This window comes from Chrysemys picta, chromosome 16 (assembly GCF_011386835.1).
Source record: "Chrysemys picta bellii isolate R12L10 chromosome 16, ASM1138683v2, whole genome shotgun sequence".
Lineage (NCBI taxonomy): Eukaryota > Metazoa > Chordata > Testudines > Emydidae > Chrysemys > Chrysemys picta.
In genome coordinates this window covers 9,410,346-9,421,141 of record NC_088806.1, presented here as the reverse complement: position 1 = coordinate 9,421,141, position 10,796 = coordinate 9,410,346, and the positions used below count along the sequence as shown (strand labels likewise).

General features: G+C 50.3%; 2 non-coding genes across 2 annotated transcripts; both read right to left on the bottom strand.

The window, feature by feature from the left end:
• Positions 1 to 212: 212 nt before the first annotated feature.
• TRNAS-AGA (transfer RNA serine (anticodon AGA)) lies at positions 213 to 294 on the bottom strand. Its single transcript has one exon. It is a non-coding gene; the product is annotated as a tRNA-Ser (tRNA).
• Positions 295 to 7,015: 6,721 nt separating this feature from the next.
• TRNAS-UGA (transfer RNA serine (anticodon UGA)) lies at positions 7,016 to 7,097 on the bottom strand. The gene has a single exon. It is a non-coding gene; the product is annotated as a tRNA-Ser (tRNA).
• Positions 7,098 to 10,796: the final 3,699 nt, after the last annotated feature.

Here is a 10,796-nt window from a genome sequence, read left to right as displayed (position 1 = left end):
CCCTGGATAGACAGTGCTAAATAAAAGGAAAAAATTGTTCTGTCAATGCAGCTATTACAGGGATGGGAAAACCCCTCCAGACTGTCTACTCCAAAGTGCTATAGCAGTGTTTTAAGTGTAGACAGAGTGAAACTAGATCTCGCTCCAGTTCGCACTGTGAATGCTCAGGCACTAAAACTACAATAATAATAACAACAACAGCCCAGGGCTTCCGTAGTTGGCAGGATTTGAACCTGCGCGGGGCAACCCCAATGGATTTCTAGTCCATCGCCTTAACCACTCAGCCACAACTACTTGATATATGGTTGTTTTACTACATGATGATTCTGTTCTCACAGAATTGTCACTTTAGCTTGTTTGCTCAGACCAGCTTCCCCAGCACACTCACGGCTGTGCATCAGTGTAAGTGTGTCCTTGGCTGAACAGCGAGAATTCCTGCCCATTTCCCTTCCAGCTGGAGCAGGATGAGAGTGTGTTTGTGTTAACGACATTGCTGTAGATTGTTCTTCATTCCCCACTCTGACAATTCAGACAGTCCCTTTCCCATTCAAATCTCCAGCACATCATTCCAATAGGAGGGGGCAGGATTTCTCTGGGGCACTGAAATATTTCAGGGGGTTAGTGCGTGAACTCAGCCTTGCATTCCACCCTTGATGTTTCATGGACTAACAACAGCAGCAGAAAGAAAGAGCCGAGCCAGTATCTCCCTGGCAGGGATGCAGGTGCCACGTCCCCTCTGTCTGACCATCGCCATTGCAGGAGAGAAGGTTCACTGGAATCGAACCAGCTCAGACCAGAGACACAGGGAGGTTTTGCTGATCATGGATCTGTGCAAAGGAAATTGTGTCTCTGTGTGAAATTGAGGGAAATTAACTGTCTACATGGTGGCAAAATGCCCTAAGGAATGTGGGTGAAGGACTCAGGCTGAGAAATGATTTAACAGGGGTTTGTATCAATGTATTGCCCTGATTAAAAACTATGGCTAAAAGGCAGCCATTGTTGTTAGTACTTGTACCTGTGTAGGGACACCCCAGTGGGTGTCAAGTCCATTGCGTTAACCAGGGGTAGTAGATTATTTTTATCAAGATACAAATTTCTTGGTCAAGGTATAGTCAAGGTCTAGACTCCAGAGAAAATAATACATTGATGACAATAAGAAGTATATAAAAAGATTTTGCAGTCACTATGGGCATAACTATGATGTGTCGTGTTTCACTCTATATCTGGTGCCACCTCCTTTCCCTTTGGCCTTGTAGGTGACCAAGGGTAAAGCTAAACATCTCCTCAGATACCAGGGAGTGTTTGTGTTCATTCCTGCGAGCTACACAGGGTTTGATGTTGCTGCTTTCAATCCTCCGGCTCTGCCTGGATAAGGAACAATTCAGGTTGTCACTGAACTGAAGGAGGGAGATCATTTTGTGACAGGGAGAGGGATGCCTCCTCTTAAAGGTGTTTGTCTAGCTGGCATCCCTGGTTCCCAGGTCTCTCCTGAGGGAAGAAAGTTTCTGTGCAAAATACCAAAACTTTTAAAGGAGAGGAGCGAAAGGTGATGGGCACATGATGGGACGACCATGAACCTCAACATGGTTCTTTTATGTGGGATGACTCTGAACACTGACTGATCCCCACTCCCTTGTGTTTGAAGAGATGTTTAGTTTTGCACTTGGGAAACTATAAGGCTGAAGGCATTTAATGGATGGTGACACTAGGATTCAAGGGATATTTAGTGTTGTAAAGATGTTAAAAACACTTAGCTTCAACTTGAACTGCCTGTTATTAACGGCTGGTTTTCCCAGGTCAGAAATGCCCTGGGTTCCCTCATGCCTTGGTGGGAACTAAAGGGAATCGTCCTGTGCTGCCCTTAGCTCCAGGCTGATGTTTCCGGGGAGGGGGGTGGAATTGATTGGTTTTCTGTTGATAAGGGAGCCAGGACAGTTGTGGGGGAACGAGACCTCCCAGCATCTCCCCAGCCCAACCCAGGCTGCTGCCCTGCCCCAGCCTCTGTCCCCTGGGGGCCCTGCAGGTTTGACTCTAGAGCGTGGAGGGGGCCGCAGCGGAGGCAGAGGACAGACTGGGCTGGGCAGATGGTAGGAGCAGACACCAGAGGTCTATACTGGCTCCCTCCTCAGCACCGAACAATCAGTCCCCTCCCCCACCCCCATGACAGCAGCCTGGGGCTAAGGGCAGCACCCACTGGGGGTTTCTCTTTTGCTCCTGCTGGGGTGAGCAGGGACCTGGGGGTGTTTCTAGCAGAGCCGTTGGAACTGAACTGGGGAACCAGCTTTTAATAACAGGCAGCTCAAGTTCAGACGAATTTTCTTTATAATATAAAAGAATTCACCAGTAACCGGGCAGCAGTTATTGCAATTCTTTTCTCCTGGTCTTCCCTGCCATAGAAAGAAACAGGGTTTTGGCTTTTCATGATACAGGAGTCAGGGTCCTTCACTGTCCAGAATCAATGTGCACAGAAGCAGCCTGTTGTGTTTCATTTCTTAGTGCCTTCGTTCCGGTTCTGGTGCCATCGTGTGGCCATTTCCTTCCCCTCCTTCCTGTCCAAAGCGCAGAGCCCAATTCCTCCAGGGAGAGGAGGACATCTTCCTTCTTTCCTTCCTGACCAGCCCCTTTCCTTGGAGAGCCCTTTGCTGGGATCTGGATGGGGAACAGCCATTTTGAGGATTAATTTAACACCGTATTTGGTGTTGGTTCATAGATTTTACAGCCAGACTAGATCACTATGCACATCCGCTCTGACCCGATTCATAACAGAGCCCAGAGAATTCCCCCAGTGATTCCTACATCCCCCCAACATCTTCTGGTTGAATGAGGACGGGTCATTCAGAAAGTCAGCGTGTTTGGATGTAAAGGTGTGAAATGATGGGAAAATTGGCCCTTCTTCCTAGTTTAAATTCTGTAACTTCTACATTGGACAATAATACTCAGCTCTTCACTGGACATGAATGAAAACCAGGTCTGCCGTATGAGAGACAATAAATTCCACCGGAGAACCACAAATGTTCAAACTATAAAAACGTGACCTCTGCATTACAGACCACACTCACTGCTAGGGAGCTACACAGGGACAGGGCTGACAGACAGAGGAGCTCTACGTTTCTGGTCGAAATGGAATTATTTGGCATTAATTCTATCGGGATGAAGGGGTTCTAGTTACCAGTGCCCTGTCCCTTTCAGGGATTGGAGCAATGCTGGAGAGGCTGATGGGCACGGAGCTGGGGAGCAGTGTGTGTGCCAAGGAGAGTTGTTGTTGTGCTCTGGTGACACAGAGCGGGGGTGGGGAGTTTGTAAGCTGTGGTGTTTGTATAGAGATAAAGTTTACTAACCCCCAGGTTCAAAGCTGTTTCTGCTCTGGGCTATATAAGGCCTTCTTTGCTGAGAGTACAGCTCCTTGGTTGAATATTTGCCTGCAGGGTGATGGGTTTCTAATTCAAATCCGAGTGATTCCCTTTAAAAACTTTTTCAAATGAAAATTGATTTCCAGACCCATCTCCAGTGTGTTCAGGAGTTCGCTGAATGGGGGGGGCTTGAAATGAATTTAAACACTCAGCATTTTCCTATGCAAATGTATAAAAACCAAGCAGGGCTGTCCAGCAGCTGAAATCAGTTCCAGTCCTCGGCGTCTCTAAGAGGGACACTCTGTATTTGAGGCATGTGGGACACCTCCGGGATGATGACAGGTGAAAAAATGTTGGATTCAATGAAAGGTGAGACCATAGGCGGGGAAGGTGAATGGCAGCACCACACAGGATCATAACACTCAGACACGGGGCTTCACTGTCACTACCCCTGTGTTTTCCATCATTTCTATCCTAAGAAACACACCCTTCCCCTCCCCCACACACTGTCACACACAACCTTCTCCCCTTGAGCCCAGTCCAACCCTCCCCCTCCCCCACACACACTCCATGGGCTACAGCCTCTCGGTGACTCACCCAGATGGGGGCTTGTCTCTGCATCTCCCCAGCAGGGGAGCAGAGAGCTGAAAGGGCCACAGGAGACCAATGGAGCTCTGCAGGAATAGAAAAGACTTCCCTTCCCTTCTCTTCTCTTCCCAAGAGTCTCGTTAATCTCACCCATGAGACGTTCCAGCACCAGGTGGGCTCAAAGCACCAACCTTTCCCTCAGCAGTGGAATGGGGGACCCAGCTCTATCACATAGAAGGAGGCTCCCCACCTCTGTTGCTGCCATCCTGCAGCCTTTAATATAGATTTGTTTTAGCTAATGCAACCCCCCACCTCCCTAATGCATCCATGAAACAAGGAGAGAAGACCCTAAATGTGGGCTCTGGTGGTGCACTGGGTTAGCGCACAGTACTTATAGAGGAGTGTTGTGTGGACTGATGCTGAGGAGGTGAGTTCAAACCTCACCTGGAGCACTAGTTTTCTTTAAGCCAATGGCTTCTGCCAATCATTTTGCCCTGCGGAAAATACAATTGCAGCTGAGAAGACACCGAGGTTCCCTTGCTTTACGGAGAGCAGGGCAGATTCCACAGATTCCACAGATCTACCAGGCTCTGCTCTCCACCAGCACCATGTCAGGAGGGGTCAAGACGAGCCCAGAGCACTGCCCATATTGTCATTCTTCACCCCCGACACCCCGTCAGTCTTTGCTCCCCAAACCACCTTTGTGCCACCCTCTTCGCTCTGAGACTCAAACCCTGCCTGGCTTTCTGTATGTTGGTGTGTCTTTTGTCTGTCGTGTTGATTTGCATGTGGGTCCTGTGTGATTTTTGTGGATGCCTTGCATAGTTTTGTGTGCATGTGTGTATGATTTTTGCACGTATACTGTTTTTTGCTTAGTATTCTTTTGGTATGTGGTTTTTGTGCTTTCTTGTTGTGTGCTTTTGCTGTATTTTTTGGTGTGGATTTGTTCTTTCTATGTTTTGTGTGACTTTCCCTTAAGTGTATATGGCTCTCTCTCTCTCTCTTTCTCTCTCTCTTTTGTTGGGATGGCCGCAGTGGGTTGGGGGCTCTAGAACTTGCCACCCTGGCTACTGATTCCTGGTGGCTGGGATTCTCGCTGCTTCATCTGATGCCAAGAAGTTTGGCCCTTGTGCTTCCTGCCACACTTTTCCTCTTGCCCACATGGCACTTGAAGAAAGCAGTGCCAGGGCCAGGGTTAATAGTCAGGGATAGGCAGGAGGGGGAAGAGTCCCAGGCTGGAGCCCAACACATCTTTCCTCCTCTGGGCACCTAGAGCAGAGGCGGCTGGTGCTGACAGCTCCAAGGGAAGGTTTATAAGCCACAGAGCAACTGAGGGAGGGGCAGGATGAGGGGAGGACCATGCCTATGTGTGGCCAGCAGACAGGCAACAAGACATTCAGCCAACCTGCTTCCTGCTCCCTGGCATGCCGAATCCTCTCTGAAGGCCACCTGCAGATCAGCATGCGGGCGGCTGCTGTCGCTCTGTGGCCAATATCAGAAGACAGAAGGAAAGCAGGGCCAGCCCCCCTGGTGGGGCCTCTGACTGTTCGTACTCCAGGTGATCCCTTTGGCAGTGGGGCAGGAGATTTTACCCCAAGAGGCTTTTTCCAAGCTGGCGAGAAGCAGAGAAACACCCAGGCTCCAAAGGCGCTATTTGCACAAGTCCCCTCAAGCACAGGGACAGGCGCACATTTGCGAGCGGGAAACTGCTCCACACGCTAGCCTGGGCAGCCGCCCATTTTCTTTGGCAAGTCAGGACTGGCAAAGGCTAGACTGGAAGCACCTGGGGCTCATGCCCCAGCCTTTGTGATGCCCAACCCCCAACTCCTTCCCGGGGCTCTAGCTGAAGCCAGAGCATTGGCCAAAGTGGCCAAGAAGAGGTTCCAGCCCTGAATGGAGCAGGACTTTCAGCACAAAGGTAAAACTGGACAAGCACAATGGGACTTGAGCCCTCATTCACCTAATCCAAAGTCAGATGCCTTATCCATTAGGCCACACGAGAAGCTCTTCTTTGGAAAAGGTGGACACTGTGTTTCTTGGATCATCTACTGAGGGGGGCTGAGACTCTCTGGGCACAAGAAGTCGAGTTCCCAGCGAGATGTGAGACTTAATTCTCTGGATCCAGGTGCAGGACTTTGGCAGGGAGGCTCAGGCACGGGGGATTGGGGTGCAGCGGATGGGCCGGCTGTCTAGGTGTGGAGATTTAGTGACCCTGAGGTGCAGGAGGGAGGAAGAGGAGGAGGAATTGGCAGTGGCCGTGGAGAAGAAGAGGAGGGGTGGAGGCTCTTAGCAAGCCGGGCTAGCTCAGTCTGTAGAGCATCAGGCTCTTAATGGGCGGGGCCAGGGTTTGAGCTGCTGTCCAGGGACTCAGCTTTTAAGTTGCCTTGTGTGCCAGGAGCCAAACGATTCCTGGTGGTGCCCAGAGCCATGTGTGGGACAGGGAGGCTGAGACTTGTGGCACCTGCTCTGCGGCTGGGATCCTGGTAGCTCAGACTCAGGGAAGGCGTCTGCACTCAGAGGTGCTGACTTTGAGAGTTCCCAGGGGTTGCTTGACCCCTGCTCCACCTCAGGCCTTGACTCCAAACCCCCACTCCTGTCCATTCTCTTCCTCTCCCCACTCCTCCAGCATACTGGATTACTGACAGGCGGGAGGCGCTGAAGGAGAAGAGGAGGAGTTGTCAGCCAGGCCTGCTAGCAGGTGGGAAGTGCAGGGGCAGAGCTGGCTGCCAGTGGGTGCTGGACACCTATTTTGTTTTCTGTTGGTTCTGCAGCCCCATAGCATCTATGGAGTTGGCACCTCTGGCTGCACTGACTTGTCTCCTTTCACACTCTATAGAGAGGAGCAGCTGCCAGGGCTATGGGTGATCTATGGGGCATGGGGCACTAGGTGAGTGGCAGAGGCTTCAGGTGCTGAGAGTTTGCCTGACACCTCAGGGACACAGTGTGAGGTGGTGTCCCAGGGATCTCTATGGAAGGAGCAGAAGAGGATTTATTTGGGGTGGGGAGAGAATTGAGGGTGTCTCAAAGGTTTGTACAGAGGTATTGCCCGGGTTAGAGATTGGCTAAAACACCAGCCTCGCTGTGAGCAGGATTCGAACCTGCGCAGGGGAACCCTATTGGATTTCAACTCCAACACCTTAACCACTCGGCCATCACAGCTGGGAGCACAACAGCGGCCTCATGCCAGAGAAACTAGTAAATACTCACAATGCCCAGGCTTGAAGTCATCTGAAATCCAGAATTCACACAGCAAACCTGGCTCCCAAAGCACAGGGGGGATTTGGGGTTTGTTCTCTTTGCTCAGCCATGTGCAGTCGCACAGAGAGCGCTTTGAAAAGTCTCCCCTCCCACAGAGCGGGAATGGGAAATGATTCTGAACTGGAAGCTTGATGTGAATGAGGATGTCTGGACCACAGGGCCAGGGACTGACCTTTGCTAGACAAACCAGTGACACAAGGAACCAGGCTAAGGAAAATGTTTCCTGGAGTCAATAACTGGAATAGCAGCAGTATTGTGCAGACAAATGTCTCCCAAGAGGAGTTAGCGCATTGGTGGTTTGGTAGCAGAAGTCACAGATAGAGCGTGGAAGGTCTGCGGGTTGGGAGTGAGGGGCACCGGCAGAGCAGTGACTGGGGAGTTCAGGGCTGGGAGCTGCCCAGCCCCATGGCTCGTGTGGCTGCCCCCAGGCCCAGCAATGGCAATGGAGGGCGAGTCGCATCACCTGAGGGGAGGTGACCCAGGCAGCGGGTGGCCGGGGGCGTCTGACTTACTGATAAAATTGGTCTCTTTGCTCCATGGTGTTCGGCGGCCTGGGTCATTACCGGCACCTCCCAGGAACAGGTCGGGGTTGGGGGGCGGGAGTAGAATTTCCCTCCAAAGCTATTTTAGGGTCTGATCCTGCAAGCCCCCCATGTACCCAGTGCAGGATGGCTCCAGGCTCCTCACCCAATCCAGTTCTGGTGTGTACAGCAGAGAATTGGAAGCAGCAAATTGGGGGGTCAGAGAAAGAGACTAGAAATACAACCATTTACTTCTGAAAGGAGAAAAGAAAAATCCGACATTCCCGAGCTGTGTAATTGGGCGAACTGCCCCTTGACGACTGCGAGGGGAAATCTCAGGGGCTGTGCTCACATGTTCCCAGGATCGTGTCCTCAAGACAGATTTGTGGGAGAAAGGAAATCACCAGAGAGAGGAGTTGGGCCCATTGTGGATTTTTGTGCTTTGGGAGGGAATTCAGGGCCTGGGACTGGAGTGTTAAGGAGGGAGCGGGTGACGGCTCCCCTCCGCTTTCAGGCTGAAGGAATCCTGGGTTTGGTGAGTCCATCGGGGGTGGGGGGTCACATCGCTCACAGGCAGAGAGGAGGAGAACTCCCCCCACAATGACACATCCAGATCCTGGAGAAGAAGGAAGAGAAAAGAGCCCAGCAGCAGCGGAAGGTGGCTGAGGAGGGGGTTCCCTTGTGCATGTCACAGAGCACTTGGGAAGCTGTGGTCATTCAAACACACTGAGCTTTACTAAAGAGCAAGGGCAGACTTCTGTGACTCGGAGAAGGATTTAGGTGTGATAACAGGCAAACAACTCAGCATGAAATCCCCGTGCAACGCTGTGGCCATCCTTGGCTGTATAGACAGGAGAACAGTGACTAGAAATAGGGCACTAGAGTTATCTCTGTGTACAACATGGATCAGATCAACACTGGACGCTTGCACACAGTCGTGCTGGCCACATTTTAAGATGAAAAATGAAAAATTGGACAGGGGCAGAGAAGAGCTAAAAAAAAAAAAAAAGAGCTGAAAAGTTGCCTTCCAGTGCGAGACAAGAGCTCAGTCTGTTCAGTTTATCACAGAGAAGACCCAGAGGTCACTTGATGACAGGGCGTAAATCCCCTCCCAAAGAGAAACTCCTGGGTACTGAAGGGCTCTTTAATCTAGCAGCAAAAGACAGAACAAGAACCAACAGCTGGAAGTTAATGGCAGAGAAACTAAAATGAGAAATAAGGGACACGTTTGAAATCGGGTGATTAAACATTGGAACAAAGTACCCAGGGCAATGATGGATTCTCCACCCCACATGGAGGTGGCAGGAGGGGGCAGGAGGTGCTGAAGCAAGTGCTCTCAGGTGAGATAGAAAACATGCTGGGCTTTCTCTCCGGTGCTTGGCTGGTGCCTTGCTCACATGCTCAGGGTCTCACTGATCTCCATTTCTGGGGTCAGGAAGGAATTTCCCCCAGGTCAGACTGGCAGGGAGATTGGAGTTTTTGCCGTCCTCTGCAGCATGGAGCACGAGTCTCTTGCCCGGATCAGCTGGGTACATCTCACCAAACTAATTCCCTGCCAGTGCAGGGGCCTCAGGTGCTGGTGCCCCTCTGCCTCTCCTGTGCTCCGCCTGTGGCACACAACGGGATATTCTCCTAAAGGCTGGAATATTTTGGTCTAATCCTGGTAGTTGGGCTCAGTGCAGGGGTGACTTTGTGGCCTGTCACGTGTATGGGGATTAGACTGGATTATTTAATTGTCTTGACTGGCCTTAAAATCACAAACACACAGCCAGAGCCCTCACCCCCTCCTGCACCCCACCCCCATGCCCAGCCTGGAGCCCCCTCCCACACACTAAACCCCTCATTGGCTAACCTAGTGAGGAGGGCTTTAAACTAGGTTCGACGGGGACAGGTGAGCAAAGCCCACAGGTAAGTGGGGAACATGGAGACCGGGGAGATGGGTTGGAAACGAGAGGGAGAGTGGGCTATATTGTCAGAGAGAAAGGAGGGTCAGGACAAAACTGGGAGGAAAGATCAAACCAGTATCTTAGATGCCTATATACAAATGCGAGAAGTATGGGGAATAAGCAGGAAGAACTGGAAGTGCTAATAAATAAATACAACTATGACATTGTTGGCATCACTGAAACTTGGTGGGATAATACACATGATTGGAATGTTGGTGTGGATGGGTACAGCTTGCTCAGGAAGGATAGACAGGGGAAAAAGGGAGGAGGTGTTGCCTTGTATATTAAAAATGTACACACTTGGACTGAGGTAGAGATGGACATAGGAGATGGAAGTGTTAGGCTAAAAGGGGTAAAAAACAAGGGAGATGTCATGCTAGGAGTCTACTACAGGCCACCTAACCAGGTGGAAGAGGTGGATGAGGCTTTTTTTAAGCAACTAACAAAATCATCCAAAGCCCAAGATTTGGTGGTGATGGGGGACTTCAACTATCCGGATATATGTTGGGAAAATAACACAGCGGGGCACAGACTATCCAACAAATTCTTGGACTGCATTGGAGACAACTTTTTATTTCAGAAGGTTGAAAAAGCTACTAGGGGGGAAGCTGTTCTAGATTTGATTTTAACAAATAGGGAGGAACTCGTTGAGAATGTGAAAGTAGAAGGCAGCCTGGGTGAAAGTGATCATGAAATCATAGAGTTTGCAATTCTAAGGAAGGGTAGAAGGGAGAACAGCAAAATAGAGACAATGGATTTCAGGAAGGCAGATTTTGGTAAGCTCAGAGAGCTGATAGGTAAGGTCCCATGGGAATCAAGACTGAGGGGAAAAACAACTGAAGAGAGTTGGCAGTTTTTCAAAGGGACACTATGAAGAGCCCAAAAGCAAGCTATTCCGCTGGTTAGGAAAGATAGAAAATGTGGCAAAAGACCACCTTGGCTTAACCATGAGATCTTGCATGATCTAAAAAATAAAAAGGAGTCATATAAAAAATGGAAACTGGGACAGATTACAAAGGATGAATATAGGCAAACAACACAGGAATGCAGGGGCAAGATTAGAAAGGCAAAGGCACAAAATGAGCTCAAACTAGCTACGGGAATAAAGGGAAACAAGAAGACTTTTTATCAAT